Source organism: Carica papaya, chromosome 9 (genome assembly GCF_054855325.1).
Source record: "Carica papaya isolate Zhongbai chromosome 9, ASM5485532v1, whole genome shotgun sequence".
Lineage (NCBI taxonomy): Eukaryota > Viridiplantae > Streptophyta > Magnoliopsida > Brassicales > Caricaceae > Carica > Carica papaya.
In genome coordinates, this window is record NC_142317.1 from 23,079,225 (window position 1) to 23,103,804 (window position 24,580).

Here is a 24,580-nt window from a genome sequence, read left to right on the forward strand (position 1 = left end):
TGAATTTAAATTTGCTGACTTATAAAGTATGAGTTTTACTTAATTAAAAATCTGTTTTATTGGCTCATAATTATAGCTATTAACAATTATAATGAATTATAACAATATGGTAGTAGTTAAAATTTTTGTGTTTTATTTAAGATTTATGAGTTTATATTTTAACGAAAAGTAAAACTATTTTTTAAAAATATTAAACATAGTAGTTGTTGCTTCAATCTCCCTGGATATGCAATGTTAGAGTGTTCTCTTCCTCGATTGGGTAGCTCCTTCTCTTGATTTCTTTTTATTTTTTTTCTTCTTCTTTGTTTGGGTTGCTCTCATATGCTTGTGTTATCTTCCTTGGTTCTAACTCTACTAACTATTTTCCACTCCTCAATGCTATAGCATTCACATGCTCTCTTAGGTTGGTCTCTGTGTTGGTTGGCAAAGTTCCTTAAGCACACTCAAAAATCAACTTTGCCAAATGCCCAATTTGGTTCTCTAGACGCTTGATGGAGGCTTCATTACTTTGTAGCCTAATGTCCGTTGCTATCATGAATTTGGCGAGCATATCCTCTATGTTTGGCCTCCATTCAATGGGGGACAGAGCTAGCGGGGAAGCTTGTGTCTGATTATTTTGGTTGCCCCATGGAAAATTAGGGTGATTCCTCCATCTAGGATTATAAGTATTAGAATAAGGATTCCCTTATTGAACTTCATAATTCTGAACTTGCACTGCTTGTGCTGTCACCCTATTCATGCTGTTTATCTTCTTAATTAAGGCCTCAATTTGTGCAGATAGAGCTGTATAGTTGTCAACACTATGCAAGCTGTAATTATTTCTTGATGAAGATCTCTCCTTCTCCCATTGGTAACTATTATTTGCCATATTCTCAATCAACTTCTAGGCAGCCTCAGGTGTCTTGTTGTTCAGTTTTCCTCAAGCTGCTATGTTAATCATTATCTTGATGTTGGTTGTGAGACCATTGTAGAATGTCTGTACTTGAAGCAGCATAGGTAGACCATGGTGAGGAACTCTCTTTAGCAGATCCCTATAGCGATCCCAAGACTCATACAAAAATTCTCCATCTATTTATGCGAAAGTGGTGATTTAATTCCTCAACCTACCTGTCTTTGAAGGTGGAAAGTACTTGGCTCAAAAAGGTGGAGCGATATCCTCCTAAGTAGTGATGGAACCAGCTGGTAACGAATTCAACCAAGCCTTAGATCTATCCTTCAATGATAAAGGGAAAAGTCTCAATCTGATTGCATCATTACTTATTCCATTATGCTTGAAAGTATCACAGATTTCTAGAAAATTGGCAATGTGCTCATTAGGATCTTCAGCTGAGAACCCAAAAAATTGTACACTTTGCTGAATCATCTGGATGATGGCTGACTTAATCTCAAAGTTGTTAGCTTTTACAGCTGACCATGTGACACTCGGTTCAATTCCAGTAAGAGTAGAATAGAATAATCCATCATTGTGTGCTCTCTTCGCCCTTCTGGTTCGTTAACCATTGTTGTTGTTCCTCTTCTCAACAAATTTCTGGCACGAGATGGGAGAAGTCTACTTCTTGCTTGTGCTCTCAGTCTGTGGCGAGTCCTCTCGATTTATGTACCAAAAATCAATGGTTCTTTGTTTCTTCTTGTCATGCACTATAGAACCCCTTGTAAATTGCTAGCAAAACAAAAAAAAAAAAAAACAAGGTAAAAATACCAAATTAATAAAAAATAGTCAACTTTAATATTGCTAGTATTAGTCCCCAGCAACAGAGCGAAAACTTTGTTGTTATATGAACTCACCTAGCAAGTGCACTAGTTTGAACACGTACTATAGCAATAAATTTGGATATCGTCCAACGAGGACTAATATAACAATTACTAGAATCACTACTTATTGATATTATTTGGCGAATGACTAAGAGAATGAGTATAAACTAAAACTTAACAACAACAAAAAAAACAATGAATTAAGATTAATTAACAATCAAGATATAATAACGGTCAAGATCTTAGAATCCACCCTAAGTTCAACTATGAATTTCCTAAATTCAATCTACAACTAGAACTTTCCCCCAATTTCGTTCAATCATGTAGTAATCTCTTCTCAATTAACAATCAAGATATAATAATAGTCAAGATCTTAGAATCCACCCTAAGTTCAACTATGAATTTCCTTAATTCAATCTACAACTAGAACTTTTTTCCAGTTTCATTCAATCATGTAGTAATCTCTTTCTAAAGATCAATTACCTTACCTACTTCATTGTAACACACATATCTCTATGGATTAGTATGAATCAGTGCATTAACATTCAATCATCAAATATATAGATTATGCTTAATATCTCTTCTCACATTCAATCTATTGTACTAACTTGCTATTCTAATGAACAATCAATCTCTCAATCCAATCATTCATCATAAATCAATAAATAGGTGATCAATCTATTTATGCATTAAGCCACAAGATAACATATAGGGATTGGAGAAAAAGCTTTTCATAGATTGAATAAGAAAATCACAAAGTATCCCTTAGGGTTTCATCAAAGATCCCAACAGAAGAGTTTAGTTACACATCCTAACGAAAATTACAAGAATGAAATCTAAAAGAAACGTGAAAAGAATGACCGACAAAAAGAAGTTCTTGATGTCTGCAGCTGTCTTCCCTCCTCTCCTCCTCCAGTCTCCCCTTTTCTTTTTTAGATCCTCTCTTTTTTATATCGTTCAAAACCTAATTTTCTAATCTGGCACATCCCACGACCATGTCGAATCGACACACGGCTGTGTCTTCCTCGAAATTATGTCAATTTTTAGCTTTTAGACATGACACGACCGTGTCTCCTAGGCTCACAGCTGTGTCTCTTTTGTCGAACAAAATAGAAACACTGCCTTCTTAATACATGGCTGTGTGTTAATCCAGTATAGGGCACATGGCAGTGTCTTTCAGGAACACGGCCATGTCTCACTCCTCCTAAGAAATAAAAATGTTGGCTCCATAACACATAGTTGTGTGTTATGACCATCTCTCCCACATCTTCATGTTTCAACCCATTTTCGCCCAAATCTTGTTCCAACCCATTCTAATTTGCTTCCAAGTTCTAAAATCATTCTTGAAAAGTGCTAAAGACAATCCAACAGCATATCTGGCAAAAATCGATCAAAATCAACTCAAATAAAATAGAAAAATATCTATAAAATTCAATTATATCAATTATCTTTCCACTCAAAGGGTTATAGAGCCTATATGCTTTATATTGAGAGCAATAACCAACAAAGATTCATTTCACAAATTTTTCATCAAGTTTGTTGTGATTATGTGAATCTATCAAGGAATAGGCAATACAACCAAAGATTTTAAGTGGCTTACCTAAGGTCTCCTACCGCTCAAAGCTTCATATGGTGTTTGGTTGAGAACAGCCCTTGTAGGAGATAAATTCAATAGATTGATAGCAACGACAACATTTCAGCCCTTTTTCTTTTCGCAAGCATTTTTCCATTTCAACAACTGTTAAGTTTTTATGTGCATCCACTTTGTTTTGTTCTGTTGTATGTGGTGCTGTCAATTATCTGTGCAAGTCTTGTTCTTCACAAAATTGATTAAATTCATTAGATAGAAACTCCCCTCCTCTATCAGTATGCAATGCCTTTATGCTTCTTCCACTTTGCTTCTCAACGAGTGCCTTGAACTTCTTAAAGATCTCAAACGTTTCAGAGTTGAATTGGAGGAAATAGACTTAACTTATACGGCTGTAATAGTCTGTAAACAACAAAAAATATTGACTTCCACCAAAAAATTGTGCTTTCATAGGGCCACACAAATCAGTAAGTACAAGTTCAACACACTCATATGCCCTTCTAGACTTTCCTAGAGCAAATGGTTTTTTACATTGTTTCCCATAAATGCACCATTTGCAAAAATTTAAGGACTCAATTTTAGGTAGCTCGAACAACGTTTCCTTTTAACTCAATAATTGTAGACCTTTTACATTTAAATGTCCATATCCTAAATGCCACAATTTGTACTCTTTTCTTTAACAATAAGAGCATGGTTTTTAACACTAAAAACCTCAAGTTGGAAAAGCTTATTAAGTTCTATTTAAACACCAACAATAATTCGATCAAATATTTTATCTCTAATCACACAAGACACATCATCAAACATTATAGAATACCCACTAGCCATTAAGCTGCCCAATGGTCAATAGATTTTGTGATAAAGTAGGAATAAAATAGACATTGTGAAGGAGTTTTGTGTTACCATGACCATTGCTTAATGCCACCGTGCCTTTGCCATCATCACCAAGTCTTACTTTCACCTTACATGACTCATCCAGCTCCTTAAATAGAGATTTGATCCCAGTCATATGGTTGAAACAACCACTATCCAAAAATCATATGCCACTTGATGCTTTGGTGCCATCTTGATAGGCCATAAATAGCTCAATCTCCTCCTCATCTTCAACATAATTTGCTTGTTTTTCTCTTTCTAGAAGTCTACCTTTACATCCCCGTATCACTTGCAATAATAACACTAAATATTACTTTTGTAATTTATTTTTTTTCCAATCATCTCCCTTTGTTCATCTTGTCCAATAATTCTGCCTTTACCTCGTTTACCGCTGCCTAGAAAACCTCCTCTATCACATCCTCTACTTGTGCCTTCTTTGAATCATCTTGTTATTTGGGAGACTCCCCCATCACTTGAAAAGCCTTCTCTTCAGTCTTTTCATTCACCTGATTCAATCTTGGCCCATGGGATTACAAAGAACCCATTAGCTCGTCAAATGAGTAAGTAGCTAAGTCCTTAGACTTCTCAATGGCTGCAACAATGTGATCAAAACTTAGAGTTAAACACCTTAACACTTTTGCAATAGTCGTTTGATCAGAAATCTCTTCCCTGTAAGATCTCATTTAAATAACAACCATTGCAACTCGTAAAAGAAATTCTTGTATTGATTCTCTAATTTTCATTTACAACATCTCAAAGTCACGACGGAGAAATTGAAGTTTTACCATAATTATCTTGGATGAGCCTTTGTATGTTGTTTGCAAAGTCGTCCATGCTTCTTTGGTTGTATTTACAGTTGAAATTTTAGAAAAAATATATTCATGCACTGGTTGCTAGATGAAAATTAGTGCTTTGGAATCCCTTTTTTTATTTTCTCTTAACCTGCCTTCTTCATCCAGATTAGGATACCCATTCCCAACCAAGTCCCATAAATCTTGAGACTTGAATAATGTCTTCATTTTAATGCTCCAAAATTCGCAGCTTCCACCATGAAAAGATAAGAATTGATGGTTGAGAAATACTCACGACATTGCCATTTGTCGCCATGAGATACACACCCAATTACAACCAAACTTTGCTCTGATACCACTATTGTTGGAGAAGAGAGCTTTGTTAAACTCAAACTTGCGATAGCAAGGAAAAATATAGCAGACAAGAAATGAATGCAGTAGAAAAATAAAAATATTAATCTGAACATTTTATGGGTATGAATTGCTGCTGGAATTTTAAATGCAGTGGGATGGTATATTCAGCAACCAAAAATGCCTTTTAAATAGGCTTTACAACTGAACAAAAAATAAAAAGAAATGGTAAAGCAATCTGCCACTAACTCAAATTCTATCACTATTAACAAAACCTAAAAAATTTTAGGAGATAAATCCAAAATTAAGTCAAATATCCAACTGTCAATGTTGAATCAGTCTACAATAGGCAGTGCGACTTAAGATTTTAAAAATGGACTTTTTATAGCTTACGGTTGCAGCCATAAAGATGAAAAGACCAAAAATCACTGCAAGAGCTGTTGAAGTTACGGAAAGACACATATCAAGAGACAAGTGGCCTGAATACTATGACATAAAAATAGAAAGGTTCATCGGGAAACATGTACAGTTATTCCAAACATGATCAATTCTTGGATACATTGTGGCTAAGCTTCTACTTGCAGACCCAAGTGCAGAAAAAATTTTAATAACTAAAGAGGATTCTTAGCTTGTCAATGCCTTATCTTGCATGATAAGTGCTAACCCCAAGAGAAAACATGGTCAAAAGAACTCCCAACAGACGTATATAATATAAGATTCTGAAGCTGCTTTCACACAAGGATAGGTAAATTCAATTTATGGCTCAACTTACCTATCTAAAAAACTTAAATGTATAATGGTGATGATAATAATGGTTTATTTTTCATTTTATTTGGAGGTTAAAGCTTTTGAGCAGTGATTCGGGTATCATAGGATTTTAATGTAAAAATGAGATGTTGATTTAGGATTAGCATTAGCTCGAAACATCTTCTTGGATTGGAGATTAAATAAGTTATTTCCTATTTACAGACTTTATATCATATACATAGTATTATAGGAGTGAAAGACATTCTTTTAAAGAATTCACTATAAATCAAAAATACCTTACATTATTTTAATTCTATTGTTTGATTATGATATTTTCTGCATCTTGTAAATCATTTTGTATTGGTTATGATATTTTTCTATCACGTAAATCATACTTTGCCATCTAAATTAATGCTTGATAAAAAAACTTTTCAATACATTTCCTCGGTTAATTTCAGATTAGTTGAAAAAATTCAACTGGTATGTAAAGCATTGTCTGAGAGAGTGATTAGAAAGTGATGATAAGATATTTCTTGCAAACTCATATTTTATTCATTACATATTTTTGCATTACTATGCACTTGTAAGTTTTTAGTTCTTAGCATCAACTCATGAAGGAAACTAAATCTCTGTTACAAACTACCAAGTTTATGGGATCAATTCATAGAAGAAACTAAAGCTCAGCTCATAAAGGAAACTAAACATATAGCATTTAACAACTTTTGCTTCATCTAGGTCTAGCATTAGCCGCAATCCTTCTCTCAAATTGTACCACAAAAAATATCAAAAATAAAAAAATAAATATATTTCCAACAACAATAGAAATTAATCTCATATATATGTATATATTTTCAATTTGTAAATGAAGAAATTACATAGAAATATTTAGGTTGTGGGTCAAATCACACTAGTAATTGAGAAATTGTGTTATAAAAATAAATATACAATATAATAGCTTAAAAAGGTTATTAATGAAAATGTGAAATGATTACCCATTATAAAAAATACCAACAATAATTATTAATTACCTCATGAAGAATGCTTAATTTTTCTTGCAAGATTGAGAATTCATGTTTGAGTGCTTCCAATTGAAAGATACACCTATAGAAAAGACACAAGTGTCTCAAGATGAATTTTTGAACCAAAGTTAATTTGATCATCAATATTTGAGTAAATGAAATTTCAATATATATATATATGTATTGGTGCATATATTTGTATAAGAATATTATAGAGATGAAAAAAAAACACAGAAAAATAAATGTTTGCTCACTGTTGCTTAGATTGTTCCTCAATAGGCTTAAGGAATTCACGACAGATCTGTGCCATGCGACAAGCACCAATGCTGGAGTACCATAGTAACCATGATTATATATACACACACACACACAATAATATTTATTATGATCTATACATTAATATCATTTATATAGTTTATCCGGGGTTGTATAATTAATTATCATGAAGAAGCCCCTTTGATTTTGAAAATAAGTTCTCCAATCTCGTGAAAGTCCACCTCCGATTTTTCACTGAAGTTAAATAAAGAGCAAAATTATCTATACTTATATATACACACCCAATTATATATATATATACCCACATAATATATGAATGATTAAACGGATATAAATGAATCAAACGACTGTTTATATTTTTATTCGTATTAGAGTATTAAGTTCCACTTTTTGCATTACGCAAAATTAATATATATTGCATTTTACAAAAAATACTAAAGACATATGCAATATTATATCTATATATATATATATATAGACACACAAATACAATTTTATCATCATATTCGTTAAAATAACTCGAGAATCCTTCATGAAAGTAGGAAGCCGATGGAAAAAATAGAAAGGTCCACATTCTTGAATCTCTTTCATTCCATAAGCCATTGCAAGCTGCTCGTTCACTATTCCCTGCACCTCACCATTACAAGTATTAACTAAACACGCATGCATCAAAATCATTATATATAGAGATATATGTATCATACAGTAGCATATTGGAGAAAAAGTGAGTGAAAGAGAGACAGTAACATTTAAGATCTGGGATTTGAGAGCAGCCGTATCAGCCATTAATGAGAAGAAGAGCTAATCAACTGGTAATTGAGAGTGATGAAAAAGACAGTGTCTATAGGTGTATGTATATACATATAGAGTGAAATGGCGGTTACATAGAGTGGAGTAATTGATAGTGAGTTGTTCACCGTTTTCCTTCACAAGGAAACAAAATTGCGGCCACCTATGCATATAACTCTCTGTTCTCTGATCTGTAAACCACTCATTATTCATAAACATTTTCTATGTCATGTGCTGAGCATTTTTTCTTTTTCAATTTTTTTTCGTTTCTAGTCTTTTCTGTTTAGGGTTAATTCATCCTTAGGAGCATTAATATATAGATATATATATGTCTACATATATATAACATACATGCACCATTTTATGACAGAATGACTAAACCATATTAGTATAATATAGAATAGTATTAGAACTTAAAATATTTGTATATGTATCTAATTGTCTCATTTGCTTTAATTTCTGAACAAGTTTCATCCTTTTCTTAAGAAATTTAATTATTACATTTCTCAAATATTTTATAATTTAATAATATATCACAATTTTAATATTTAAACTCTCTTATTTATGTTTTTTGCGAACTAAATTCTAATTAATCTTCATATATTTGAAGGATTATGAAATAAAATTTCATTCAATAAATTCAAGCTGAAAATATAAGTTCAAAAATAAAATTAATGAATATATACCTCATTCAACATGTAAATGATTACTAGTAATTACACAAAAAGTAAAAATTGAATCAAATGAACAAGATAGATTTAATACCACTTAATGTCAGTACATGTATATATTTTTGGACGTATTTAATTTAGATTGTACTTTTATGTTTTTCTGTTATTTAGAGTAAAAAAGTAATTTAATAAAAAGTCAAATATGTTATTTGAGTTAGTTCGCGATCGTTAGCTAAAACTTAGAAACTGTTTGAAAAATATGAATCCTTATAACGAATCTACTTTATAATTACTACCTAATTGTGCGTTATGTGTTAGGGGAATAAAAGAGAACTTACCTTTATAATACTTCTAGTTTGACTCTTGTTTTCCTATCTCATTTCCTTATGTTTTTCCTCCTTCTCCCAATCGTTTTCTAACTTTTCTTATATTTCTAGATCACCTAAAATTGATCACATCGTAACACAATAATAAATGTGAGGATCAGAATATGAAGAAATTATATTGTGGTGAAGAAATAAATAGAGCTAATTTTGTAAAGAAACTATTTTATCATTTCCTATATGAACATTGCATCATAGATATAAATTATATCATTAAAGAAAGATTGAAAGAAAAACTGAAAGAATCAAGAAAGAAAAAAAAACTAAAAATGTCATAATTTATTTTTGAACTTATCTAATCAAATATTTTAGAGTTTTAACATTATTTTCATTATGTTATCTATAAAAAAATTATTATAAGATTACACTTAAAGAATATCTAAATTTAGAAAATTGAATGCTTGTTAGAAGTCAAAGTCTAGAGATTTATTTTCTTCATTAGTCTTTAAAATTTAAAATTTTGATTACTACTTAAGCAGTTAAAGAGATAAAAATCTTCTTTTCAAAAAGTAAATATATAATTATATAATTATATTTAGGAAGATGTTATTTGTTTCTACCTTAACTATTAAAAGTAAAAATATTGATTATACCTCAATTATCAAAAAATATTTTGTAATTTTATTTAATTTAGAGATTTCTTTGCGATCCTGAATGGTTCTGATGGTTCCTCCTTCACTTTCAAAGAGGACATCGAGCTGCAGGGGAAGAGGGAGAGGAAGAAAATTCATATCTAGGGTACACTAAGAGGAAGTTTATGTGCGATTTCTTCAATCAGATTAATTAGCTAGCGGTGGAGTTGGGAGTAGAACAAGGGAGGAATCCGTCAATCAGATTAACGTCGGCATTGAGAACAAAGTTAAATTTGACTCTCGCTACTTGAGTAGAATTTATGTTTTAAATTCTTTGAGATATTTTTGGGAAGAAATTAGTTGATCTTAGAATAGGGACATTTTCTTGAAATCAGAATAGAACTAGGAGTAAAAACAAAAAAAAATGGAGAGTGAGATCTGAGGATAAATAGAAGATTGGACGAAATGATGGAATTATCATGTGGATAGCTATGATGAGAGAACAGAGGAAATATGTTAGAAACCTAGGAGGAAAATTAAAAGGATGAGAACGAGAGAGGGATAGGAAATTAAAAAAAGAGGGAAATAGTGGTCTGAATATGAAGTATATTTGGGAATTATTATTCAGTTATCTTTTGGATTTAATTCTCTTGATGTCTGTTTGGGAAATGGTGGTATTGGTGCAGAGACAGGGAAATGAATTGGAAAGGGATTAAAAACAAAATAAATATAAAATTCTGAGAGGCAAATTTTTATGAATATTAATTTGTTTTATTTTAATTTTTTGTTGTAAATTTATATGAATTATATTATTATTTATTTAATAATATATAGTTTTAATTTAGTTTAATTTAATTAAATAGAAATAAAAATAATAATAATGATAAAAATGGGTAAATTTTTTTTTGGGATTTAATTGAAAACAATTTTGGGAAAGAGGGGTGAAAATTCGGATTCTGGGGGTATTTTTTGAAAAAATAATCGATAACCGATGGTCAAAATGCAATTTAGAAAAATTGCCCCACATTAGCAGCCGGTCAGCATCCCCGGCCAACCAAGACACGCCGCGTGGCAGAAACACTGATGCGGGAGGCCACGCAGAACGGGGCCACGTGGGCGATCCGCGTGCGCGCTATCGGACGGCTGAGATCCGTTCCCGCGCGCACGGACGACCCATATCAAAAGCGCGTGCGGACGGTCCAGATTGCACGCATGCGGACAGCCCAGATTGAATCACATAGGACGGCCCAGATCGCATCGCGATGGATGACCCAAATTCATTTCCAATTTAATCGCGATCGGACGGTCCAGATTAAATCGTGATAGATGGCTCAGATTAAAAACGAAGGTTATAAATAACCTCATCCACACCCAAACCCAAACCCTAGCCGCCAGAGCCCTCGCCGGAGAAGAAAACCCAGCCACTGAAGGAACCGACTGCCGCCACCCGCCGCCGCATCAGAGCACTTTTCGGCCACCAAATGAGGTAAACATTTTCCCTTTAGCTTGGATTTTAATTCTAAACCCACCTGTGGCCAAATCAGAGCCAAACCACCAGCCAATTGGCTGGAAAACGCCGCCGAAGCCCAGCAGTGCCGCCGCAGGTTTCCTCAATTTTTGCCTCCGATGAGGCCCTTCTCGATTCTCGTTCGATGTAATTTTTCCACCACTGTGACAACTGTCCTTTCCTCTATAGGTTGACAGGAGGAAAACACCAACCCGCGACTCGAGCCGGACGAGCCCGAGAGCTCCACCGCCAGTAAGTCTCAATTTTTTGTATTTTTTGGCCCACCGAGGGCCCTACGCTCCACCGTGCCAGAATTCTAAAATTAGCCGAATAGGCCCTGAGTCTGATTTTGAGTTATTTGGGGACACGTGTAGGTACTGGAAGTGTGTTTCAGTTCCCGAGGAAAAATTCAGGGAATCTAGGGACAGCCCGTAGGTGCAGTGAAAAAAAACCGGTCTTAGACTCCGAATCAAATAAGGATCTCTCACCCTATTTCCTATCACGACATTAAAGCTTGATAAATGATAAAACGATATTTTATGATTTAATAAATATGTATAATTAATTAAGGTTGCTAATGGAGCCCGAATCTGATATATTTTCGGTCAGTTGCTGTTTTAGTTATTTTATAGTTTTAAATGCATTATGGTATATGATCTATTTATTTTATGATTTTGAATGCATAAATCACTGTTTACTTCATTATAGGTTGATTTTGTGAATCCGATGATATGTCTACCTTGTTGGATGCTCGTTACTAGTTTAAATATTCATGATTATGTGAGAAACAGAAAACTAAGGAAAAATAAAAAAGGTATGTGAGTTGACAAATGGATAAGTCGACAGCCTCAACAGATATCCTGGGAGATGGTGGATGGACCGGGTCCATAGGGAACCCTATCGGGAACGTTGTCTCTCATACCAGACGGGGTATGGAGACTTTAAATGTTTTGGCGCTCATACCGGATGGGGTATGAGGACGGCCCGCTTCACCCTTATACCGGACGGGGTATTGAGATTCATGATTTTGGTGCCTATACCGAACGGGGTATGGGGACGGCCCTGGAATTAATTTATTAAGGTGAATGGGTCACGTGTAGCGGGGACCCCTATGGATCCCCATGGATACTAGTAGGCTGGTAAAAGAGGAAATTTGTTGCCTGATGATTGAAATATTAAAAGTATGACATGTGTTATGTTACAGAGTCCGTATGATTTCCTAATATTATAATGTTATTGTTTTCATAAGTTGTTTTCATAAATCTCACTGAGGTAACTGGACAATAAAGGGTTTTATTATTGATAAATAAATTTTTTATAAATTATGCTCCATTGGTCGTTTTTGTTTTCCACCAACCTTTAATTTTGTGACAGTGAGATAGTGTGAAATCTTTACTAGGCTAGTGTAGCTCATTCCTTACTTAACCATTTCAGATTAGGAGGACTTGGTTCCCGAGCCCATTCCGCAGGAAGACGGCGAGTAGATGCCTAAAGATTTTATAGCTTTTCTTATAGTATTCATTTATAGTATTTACTTTAGTTAGCTTATTCTTTCATACGTTTAATACGTTTTGGTTATTGTGTAAGGGATGTTAACCATAATTTATTTTATTTCGCTTCCACACTTAGAAATTTTATATACATTTCCTTTAAATTTTCGGGGCCGTTTACACAAATCTAGGTGAGCAGAGACAGTGTTCTCTATAAGGTTGAAAGTGATGCTATTTAGAAGTCATAATGGGATTGACAATGGAACAAACAAACTCTGGGAGCCGATCTAGGTGAGTAGAGACAGTGTTCTCAGTGATGCACGTGTAGGAAAGTATGAGTTACACAAACTTTAATTAGATGTTTTCTTGATTTTCGATAGATGTAATGGTTAACCCTCACTGGCGAGGGATGTGAACACTGCGCTTGGATGTACTTAATTTTATTTAGAAATAGAAGTTTATTTTATTTTTCGCTTGCAATATAAGTTCTTACGGTACCCTGACTCACTATGGAGGCATGGGTTGTTACAGCTCTTATCCAATCATTTCAAATAGGAGGATTGAAGCACATAGCTCCTCCACATGATCCACTCGATGGAATAAGAGGTTTAGTGCTTAACATCTGATCTATTTTTCTCTTATTTGTTTATTGATCATATATATATTGAAGTTGTTGATTAATATGCATTCAATTTTTGTTTAAGGATGCGGTAGAGCACTCTCTTGTAGCAGCATACGAAATGAAAGGAGATACAGGTTGCAATCCTAATTATTTATATGATCTGCTTTCCACCTTCAGGGATTAATTTGAAATCATCTTATCGGGCATGGCTAAAGCTTTGTATGTGTACGTAATATATATCTCGATGTAGATTTGAGTAGTTATCAACCATATTTGATTAATTAATGGGTTTTAGTTATTTGATCTTCTTTTCCTAATTTACAGGGACAAAATATCTGATGCGGATTTTCATAAGATTTATGCATTTTGCATCAAGATTAAATGAGCCTCCTCAAGGTATATAATTAATACTAATCATCACAACTCAAAACTCTTTAATTTGAAAAATTTATATGTGTTATTATTGATCTTATAATATACATTTAACAATAAAAATTCTCAAGTACAATTTTTGCTAGTAAAAATTCGTACATTTTAATAGTTAAATGATATGTCATAAGATGTATAGTCTTATTTGAACTCATACTCTTGTAGATAAGGATAAAAATACTTAGATATCCACCTAATGGATAAATAATTATTAATTTAATTAACTGTATATGTGTATATTTAATTAATTAATTAATTAGTTTAATAGTTAATGCGTTTCTTCTTTTATAAGAGATTATAAGTTTGAGTCAGATTGTATTTTTATGTGAGTCATCATTTGAAAGCTATTTGTATTGTATTGTAATTAGTGTATGTCACTTGACTAATCTCGAGTCAAATTGTATTTTTGTGTGTATTCTTACTTGGAGTCAGATTTGTAACCTTCTCATTTTTGCACTGGTTTTATGCATCTGAAGTCACAGTGGCCTTAGAATACCTACATGTGATGGGGATAGTTTACCGTGATTTGAAACCCAAAAATGTGTTAGTAAGATTTGACGACTACATTTCGTTGACTGACTTCGATCTCTCACTAAAAGATGATAATCCCACATCAATAATCCACATAATTTCTGCTCAAAATGCATCATCAATCACAAAACAAGTTGTTGTCCTGTGTAACGGCCCCGAAAATTTAAATGAAGACGTATGTATTAAAAATCTTAAATGCGGAAGCGTAATAAAAATTTTGATTAACATCCCTTACACAATAACTAAAAACGTACTCAAAACATGAAAGAATAAGCTAATTAAAAGAGACACTCAAAATAAAAACTATAAATAGAACTATGAAGTCTTTACGCGTCTAACTCGCCGTCTTCCTGATCTGAAATGGTTAAGTAAGGAATGAGCTACACTAGCCTAGTAAAGACATCACACTATCTCATTGCCACAGGAGTAAAGGTCGATAGGAAACAAAAACAACCAATGGAGCATAATTTATAACAAACTCATTTATTAACATAAAAACCTTTATTGTCCACTTACCTCGGTGAGATTCATAAAAATAATTTATTAAAATAATTACATCATAAACATCATAAAATCATATATACTTTATAACTGAACATATGTCATACTTTTGCACTTCAATAATCAGACAACAAATTTCCTCTTTTACCAGCCTACTAGTATCCATGGGGATCCATAAGGGGTTCCCGCTACACATGAACTATTGACATTAATAACCTAATTCCAGGGCCGTCCCCATAGCCCATCCGGTATGGGAGCAAAAACCATAAACCTCAATACCCCGTTCGGTATAAGGGTGAAACGGGCCGTCCCCATACCCCGTCCGGTATAGGCGTCAAAACACATAAGGTCTCCATACCCTGTCCAATATGAGAGACCACGTTCCCGGTAGGGTTTCCTACGGACTCGATCCGTCCACCATCTCTCAGGATATCTAGTCAAGTTGTCCACATTATCCATTTATCAATTCACATAACGTTTTTGCCCTTTTCCTTGGTCTCAATCATCCAATCATACACAAACATGTAAACCAGTAATTGACACCAAACAAGACAACACAGTATCGAGTTCACCATAATACAAACCATAATAAAAGAAATCATGATTCATGCATACGAGACCATAAAATAAATACATCAAATATCATACTGTATTTAATACTGAAAAATAGATCAAACAACAACTGACCAACAATGTATTAGATTCGGGCTCCATTGGCAACCTCAATCAATTATACATATCTATATAGTCACAAAATACTGTTTAATTATTTATTGAGCTTTAATGCCGTGATAGGAGGTAGGGTGAGAGATCCTTACTTGTCTCAGAGTTTGAAATCGACTCTACAGTGTGCCTACGAGCTGTCTCTAAATTCCCAGAATTTTTTCCAGGAAATTGAAACGCACTACCAGTACCTGAACGTGTCCCAAAAAATTCCAAATCAGACCTAGGGCCACTTTCGGCCAATATCAAAATTCTGGCACGGCGGCTCTGCCGTGCTCTGGCGACAGCGCCGCCGCCTGCGTCGGCGATCTGCCTCGGGTTGGCCATTTTTAGCCGAATTCGGCCAAACTTGCATTGGTCCCTGCGATAAAAAAACCCTAGGGCCCTCGGTGGGCCAAGAAATCACAAAAAACTGAGACTTACCGGCGACGGTGCTCTCGGGTGCGGCATCTTCTCTAGCGTGAGTCCCGTTTTAATATTTTACTCTGGTCAATCTGTAGAGAAAAGAACGGTGATCACAGTGATATAAAAGTTGCATCGAACGGAGACCGGGAAGGGCCTCATCAGAGGCAAAAACAGAGGGAAGCTGCGGCGGCACCGTTGGACTTCGGCGGGGTTTTTCGGCAGATTGGCCGGTGGTTTGGCTCCGATTTTACCATAAGCAGATTCAGCATCGAAAAATGAGCTAGGGGGAGAAAATTTACCCCGATTGGCGGTCGAAAAATTCTCCGGTGCGGTGGCGGGTGGTGGCGGCCGACTCCTCCGGCATCTTCTCAAGCGAGGCACTGGCGGCTAGGGTTTTGTGGTCGGGTGTGGGTGAAGTCATTTATAGCCTTCCCCTTTTAATCTCATCCGTCCATCAAGATTTAATATGGACCGTTCGATCGCGATTTATGTAGGATTAAATCTGGGTCGTCCATCGCGATGCGATCTGGGCCATCCGTGCTTGATTGAATTTGGGCCGTCCATACGCGTGAGATCTGGGTCGTCCGTGTGCACATTTGATCTGGGCAGTCTGTGTGCACGGGAATGGATCTGGGCCGTCCGATCGTGCACATGTGGATCGCCCACGTGGCCCGTCCCGTGTCAGCGTTCCTTGCCACGCGACGTGTCCTGGTTGGTCGGGGCTGCTGACTGGGCTTCTGACATGGCTGCTGACATGGCACAACTTTTTCAAATTGCATTTTGACCCCCGGTTTCTGATTTTCTTTTCAAAAATACCCCCATAATCCAAATTTTCACCCCTTTTTTCGAAAATCAATTTTAATTAAATCAAAAAAATAATTTTATCCTATTTTATCATTGTTATTATTTTTATTTTTATTAAATTAAATTAAATATATATAAAAATTAAACTAAAATTCAAATAGGAAAATAAAAATAATAATTTGTGTGTTACATCCAGATCATAAATCCAACTTTTCTAATTCATCATACATTTTAGCCAATTGTATCACACCTGTTGTAACCTCCTGCTTGCGCCCTAGTCAACACAAATAGAAAAAAGTCAGCACATCGCGCAGCTATGGAAATCATCACAGAGCCAATCAATGTTCAATTAATGTATTATTTTGGGACCCACTAGTACTTAGCGCCAGAAATTGGGTATGGTGAAGGGCATGGAAATGCAGTTGATCGGTGGACACTAAGGATATTCATATGCAAAATGTTAAATGGGATGACGCTATGTAAGGAAGTTGACCAAGAGTTGCCCCCAGCAAATATCGTGGCTCGAACACCTAAATTCCCAAAGAAACCATGGTCTTGGAGCCAGCAAAGGATTTGATCACGTGATTATTAATCAATGACCCCACTAGGCGAATGGGGTCCATAATGGGTGCAATGGCAATCAAAAGACACAAATTTTTTGATGGACTTAATTGGGCATTTTTGAGATGTAATAAAATCACCATTTGTTCCTCCTCCTGTATCTTGTTAGGAGTTTGTTGCATTTGCTAGTACTATAGAGAGTTCAATAGAGTATTACTAGGAAGTAATAAATTTATTCTTTAATTTACATGATATATGTTTTGTTATATATATCAACTTTTAATAACTAAATAGAAGTGAGATTTAAGTAATTTATATATTGGGGCAAGAAATTTTAATGAAATTCATGTTGAAAGGTTCAATATTTATAAAAATATATAATTAAGGATTTACTAGATCATTTTGTCTAGCAAACGATATAACATTTTCAATTGTTCTCAATTAATGTCTTTACTTAACTGTCTAAAAGTAATATTAATTTCTCTAACAAGTGGTATAAGAGGTAGTAACACTCTTTATAAGGTATTACTTGGATAAAACTGAAATGTATTGCATCAACATCCTAATAATACCAAGCTGGGAAACTCATGGGTCCATGTGCAGTGCTTTAGGACTGCTTACCTAATTTGGGATAAACAATGCTAAGGTTCAATAATAGTTGAGGATAAGGAAGCTTTTGGCTTCTAGAGCTATTTTGAGATACCTATGAGCTTACAAGATAGCTTTGCCAAAAGGTTGTGTAGAGTTTTAAAATTACTCTCACATTCTAGACCTATCTTAAGACAACTATGAGGTTTCAAGCATGTATTAGGTTTTAATAAAGCTCTAAAACTGCGGTATTAGTCTTTTCTTTTTTCTCTTAATGTTATGTTGCACTAAGATACAAATTTGTTGTCCTAAAATTTAATTTAGTATCGATTTTGTTTTATTTAATTATATGGTAAATTTTGTAACAAGTATAAAGTTTTTACTTGATGAATATTTCTCTGAGTTTAGGTTATTACTTGAGGATGTATAAGCTTCCATTTTGCATTTTGTTTCCTTTCTTAGTTGGATTCAAAAGTAGAATAAGAATAATACATAACTTAGCTAAAGACGAGTAAGGACGTCTGAAAGATAGATAATTGTTCATGAACCTCCTCAGTTTTTGTTTCACTTACTTGAGCATGATGGTTTTTATTGTTAATGAATAATGATTTTATCTTAAAAAAATAATGTTATATTGGATGCTATTGTATTGACTTCCATTGTATAAGTTTAATTAGTATTAAAAGTAACTACTACTAAATTTATACTTCAATCAAATAATAAAATAGAAATTAATTTGAATGAATTATTTAATATTATAATAAATAAGAAAATCAAAGGATGTATATTTATTGTTTAAAATATAGTATTTGACAATCAATTATGAGAATTGACACTTCAGTGAATAATGAGAGGAGATTGATGGTGACTATAATGAAATGCAACCAACACAAATAAAAGCTTTGGTATCTTGCAACAAAGTAGATCACATTTTCCTTATGTTTTAAGACAAAGATGAACTATTTTATTTTTAATTTTTTTGTACTCCTTTTTGTTGATACAAAAGTTAAACAACTCTTTTTTTCAAGTAAAGAAATAGATAGGGTGGGCACGAAATGGACACATGAGTTCCTCTATTTGTCGCATATTACCTAGCAACATTTTAACTTTTATGATAGTCTAAATCAACTGTTAAATTATATCGTCTATTGTATAATTTCTAATTGTAATAGGACCTTTTTTAAAGGTACGAGGTACAAATTTTACACTTGATGAATATTTTTCTAAAGTTTAGGTTTTTACTTAAGGATGTTTAAGCTTTCATTTCGTATTTTGTTTCTTTTCTTCTTAGTTAGATTTAAAACTTTAATCGAATAATACATAACTTAGCTAGAAATGTAGTAAGGACTATTGAAATATTTTTATTTATTCATGAGCCTAAGTTTTTTGTTGACTTACTTGAGAAAAATGGTCTTTATTATTCATGGATGATGAATTTTTCTTTTAAAAAAAGTAAATGTTGTAATGGATGTTATTATATTGACTTACATTGCATAAACTAATACCATACTAGAAAGAAATATGTCTAATATTGTAGGTTAATCAAATAACAAAGAAGAACTTAACTTCAATGAATTATTTAACTCATACAAATGAATAAATAAAATAACGTACATTTAATGTTTAAAATATAATATTTGATGATTGATTAGGAGAACTAATGTTTTAATAAATAATGAGAGGTGATTGATGATGACTGCAATAAGAAGCAACTAATACAAAGATAGAAGCTTTGATGTCTTACAGTAGAGGGGATCAAATTTTCTTTAGGTTTGAGTACATTAAGATGAACTATTTTATTTCCTAATTCTTATGTATTTTTTTGCTGATATCAAAGTTAAATAAATTTTTTTTCTAAGTAAAGAAATGGATAGGTTGTGCATGAAAAGGACAAGTTGCTTCCTTTATTTGTTGTATATTTAGTTAGCGATATTTTGACTTTCAGTGACAATGTCTATCACCCACTAAAATTGTGTCGTTTATTTTCTAATTTTTAGTTGGATTTAAAAGTAACTTTCATTCCACATTTTGTTTTTCTTTTTCATAATTAGATGTAAAAGTGTAATTAGATAGTATACAACATAGCTAGAGATGTAGTAAGGACTTCTAAAAGATATAGTTCATGAGTTTTAGTTTTTTGTTCACTTGCTTAAGTAGATGTTTTTATCCATGATTTTTTCTAAAATGAAAAAGTAAATGTTTTATTGGATGTCATTATACTGACTTACATTGTTTACAGACTTATATAGTTTTAGAAAGAAGTACGATTAAATTTGTAATCTGTCAAATAACAATGATGATTTAACTTAAATTAATAATTTAATCTCATACAAATGAGTGAGTTAAGTAACATAAATTTACTATTTAAAATACAAAATTTAATGACCGATAAGGAAAACTGATATTTCAATGAATAATGAGAGGTGATGGGTGATGATTGTAATGAGATGCAACTAATAGAGAGAGAGAAGTTTTGGTATCTTGCAACAAAGGAGATTGAATTTTTTTAAGATTTTGACATAAAGATAAACTATTTTATTTTCGGTTTCTTTTGTATTTCTCTTTGTTAATATAAAAGCTAAATAATTTTTTTTTCAAATGGATAAGTGGCTTCCCCTATTTGTTGCAAATTTATTTTATTGCATTTTTACGTTTAATGACAATATAAATCTGCTGGTAAAATTTTATCACCTATTGTCTAATTTTTAGCAGTAATTAATTGTTCTCAAAGGTGCCAATATAATTCTTTTTATCAGTTGAAGTGATTTATTCAGAGAAAAACCATATTTGTTTTTTACACAATATTATAATGGATTAAACAAAACTCTTTTTTTTAAAAAAAAAATTCTCATAAAATGTTTAGCAAGATTAATCCAAACTTGGAACACAAAATTCAAAAAAATGCAAATTCATTAATGCATACAATATTGATAACCTAAATATCAATCACTAGAAATGACCTAGACTATTAGCAATCTGTTATAAATACTAAACTCATTATAACTCTCTGCTGCTTTGGTTAGCACTGTAGATTCGAAGAAAAAAACAATCTCCCTTCTCTTGGCAAAACCATTTTTCTCTTCTCTAATCGTCTCGAAAAGGATGGATCAAAGCATACGACTCCTCAGCATGATCCACTCGATGGAACAAGAGGTTTGGTGCTTAACATCTTATCAATTTTTCTCTTATCTATTTATTGATCATGTATATATATCGATATCATTGATTAATTTGGATTCAATATTTGTTAAAGGATATGGTAGATCACTTTTTTGAAAAAGTATATGAAATTAAAGGTGTACTTGGTTGCAGTCCTAATTATTTCTCAGATATGCTCTCTATCTTCGTAGCTGAATCTAAAATGACCTTATCAGATATGGCTAAAGCTTTATATGTGTACATAATATATATCTTGATATAGATCTTAGTTGATATTAACCACGTTGATTAGTTAATGAGTTTTAATTATTTGGTCTTCTTCTCTTAATTTGCAGGGACAAAGTATTTAGTGCATATTTTCCTAAGATTTGCGAACTTTACTTCAAGAAAAAAGAAGCTGCCTCAAGGTATATAATTAATGCTAATCATCACAGCTCAAAACTCTTTAATTTAAAGTATTTATGTGTGTCATTATTGATCTAATAATATGTATTTAATACTAAAAATTCTCAAGTATAATTTTTGTTGGTAAAAATTCATACATTTTAATAACTAAATGATATGTCATGAGATGTATAGTGTGATTTGAACTCATACTCTTATAGATAAGGATAAAAATACATAGATATCAACCCAATAGATAAATAATTAATAATTTAATTAACCAAATATCTATTAGTAGGATATATATTTGATTGGTATATGTGTATACTTAATTAATTAATTAATTAGTTTAATAGTTGATGCATTTATTCTTTTACAAGAGATCATAAGTTCGACTGAGATTATACTTTTATGTGTGTTATCATTTGAAAGTTGCGTTGAATTGTAATTATTTTAAAAAATAATTAGCTAATTTTAATTGTACCCTTGGTGCTTGTCGATTGGCACTGAAATATGAGGAATTCATCAAAGCATCTGATGAAAAGAGTAAGGAAGGGTAAGCTTTCATACATAATTGACGTCATAAATCGATTAACATATCTATTTATTGTGCTTTTTTAACTTTTTTAATTTCTTTTTTTTAAAAAAAGTGTGTAGCGGCATTAGATGCAATAAAAAATGAATTCACATTGATGAAGGAAAAAATAAAAGTCCTTCTTGAGGTAATATTTTATTTTATATATTTTGTAAAATTTTATTTTCATATATATCTTTTTCTCTTATGGATTTTGTGAAAATTTTAACTGAATTTAAATTTGTAGAATTATACAGTATGAGTTTTACTTAATTAAAAATTTGTTTTGCTGGTTGCATAATTATAGCTATTAACAATTATAATAAATTCTAATAACACAGTAGTAGTTTAAACTTGTGTTTTATTTAAGATTTACGAGTTTAAGTTTCACTGAAGATGTAAAGTTTATATTTTAATAAAAAGTAAAACTATTTTTTTAATATTAAACATTATAGATTTTGATTTTAAAATCTTTATTATTATTATTATTAATTAATAAATGGGGTATGTATGCTGATATATTTGGAAACAAGCACCACGCCTTGCAAGCACAAGCGCACTCCTTTAAATTAACAGAAAGTTGGGAAACTCATGGGTCCTTGTGTAGTGCTTCAGGACTGCTTACCTAATTTGGGATAAACAATGCTAAGGTTCAAGGGTAGTTGAAGATAATGAAACTTTTGGCTGCTAGAGTTATTTTGAGATACCTATGAGGTTATAAGATAGGATTACCAAAAGGTTGTGCAGGGTTTTAAAATAATTCTCGTGTTCTAGACCTATCTTAAGACAACTATGAGGTTTCGATCATGTATTAGGTCTTAATAAAGCTCTAAAACTGCAGTGTTACATTTAAATCTTAAGGTTTTAGTCTTTTCTTTTTTTAATGTTATGTCGCACTAAGATCCAAAGTTTTTGTCCTACAATTTAATTTAGTATAGATTTTGTGTTACTTAGTTATTTGGCAAATTTTGTACCAAGTACAAATTTTATACTTGATCAATATTTCTCTGAGTTTAGGTTATTACTTGAGCATGTTTTGGCTTTCATTCTATATTTTGTTTCCTTTCTTCTCAGTTGGATTCAAAAGTATTATAAGAATAATACATAACTTAGCTAGAAATGAGTATGAACTTCTGAAAGATAGATAATTGTCCATGAACCACAATTTTTGCTTCACTTACTTGAGCATGATAAAGTATAACCTAATTTCTACGAATTATTTAATTTTATAGTAAATAAGTGAATTGAATGATGAATATTTATTGTTTAAAATATTGTATTTGATGACCAATTATGAGAACTGATGCTTCAGTGAATAATTAGAGGCGATTGATAGTTACTACAATGAAATGCGACCAACACAAAGATAAAAGCTTTGGTATTTTGCAATGAAGTAGATCGCATTTTCTTTAGGTTTTAAGATAAAGATGAAATGTTTTTTTTTAATTTTTTTTTCGGTACCCCTTTTTGTTGATACAAATGTTAAGCAACTTTTTTTTTTCAAGTTGAGAAATAAATAGGGTGGGCACAAAATGGACACATGAGTTCCTCTATTTGTTGCATATTACCTGGCAACATTTCAACTTTTGTAATAGTCTAAATCAACCACTAAAATTATGTCATCTATTATTTAATTTCTACCTGTAATAGGATCCTTATTAAAGGTACCAGATACAAATTTTATACTTGATGAATATTTTTTTAAAGTTTGGGTTGTTTACTGACTTATGTAGTACTAGAAAGAAATACAACTAAATTTATAGTTCGGTCAAATAATAAGGTATGGATTAACTTGAATAAATAATTTAATCTCATACAAATGAGTAAACTATATAACGTAAATTTACCGTCGAAATACGGTGTTTAATGACTGATAAGGAAAACTGATACTTCAATGAATAAAGAGAGGTGATGGGTGATGACTGCAATGAGATGCAACTAACATAGAGAGAGAAGTTTTAGTGTCTTGCAACAGAGGAGATTGAATTTTCTTTAGGTTTTAGAACATAAGGATAAATTATTTTATTTTTAATTTATTTTGTACTTCTTTTTGTCATTATAAAAGTGAAATAATTTTTAAAAAAATAAAGAAATGGGCAGGTTGTGCATGAAATGGATATGTGGCTTCCTTTATTTGCTCCAAATTTACTTTATGGCATTTTGACTTTTAGTGATAATATAAATCTGCTTGTAAAATTTTATCATCTATTGTCTAATTTTTAGCAGCAATTAACCATTCTTAAAGATGCCAATATAATGCCTTTCATCAGTTGAAGTAATTTATTTGAAGAAAAACCATCTTTGTTGTTTATACAATATTATAAATGGATTAAATTAAACTCTTGTTTTTTTTTTTCAAAAGAAAATATTTTTTCTCATAAAATTGTTGGCTAGAATAATCCAAACTAGAAAACAAAATTCAAAAATATGCAAGTTCACTAATGCATAGAATATTGATGACCTAAATATCAATCACTAGAAATGACCTAG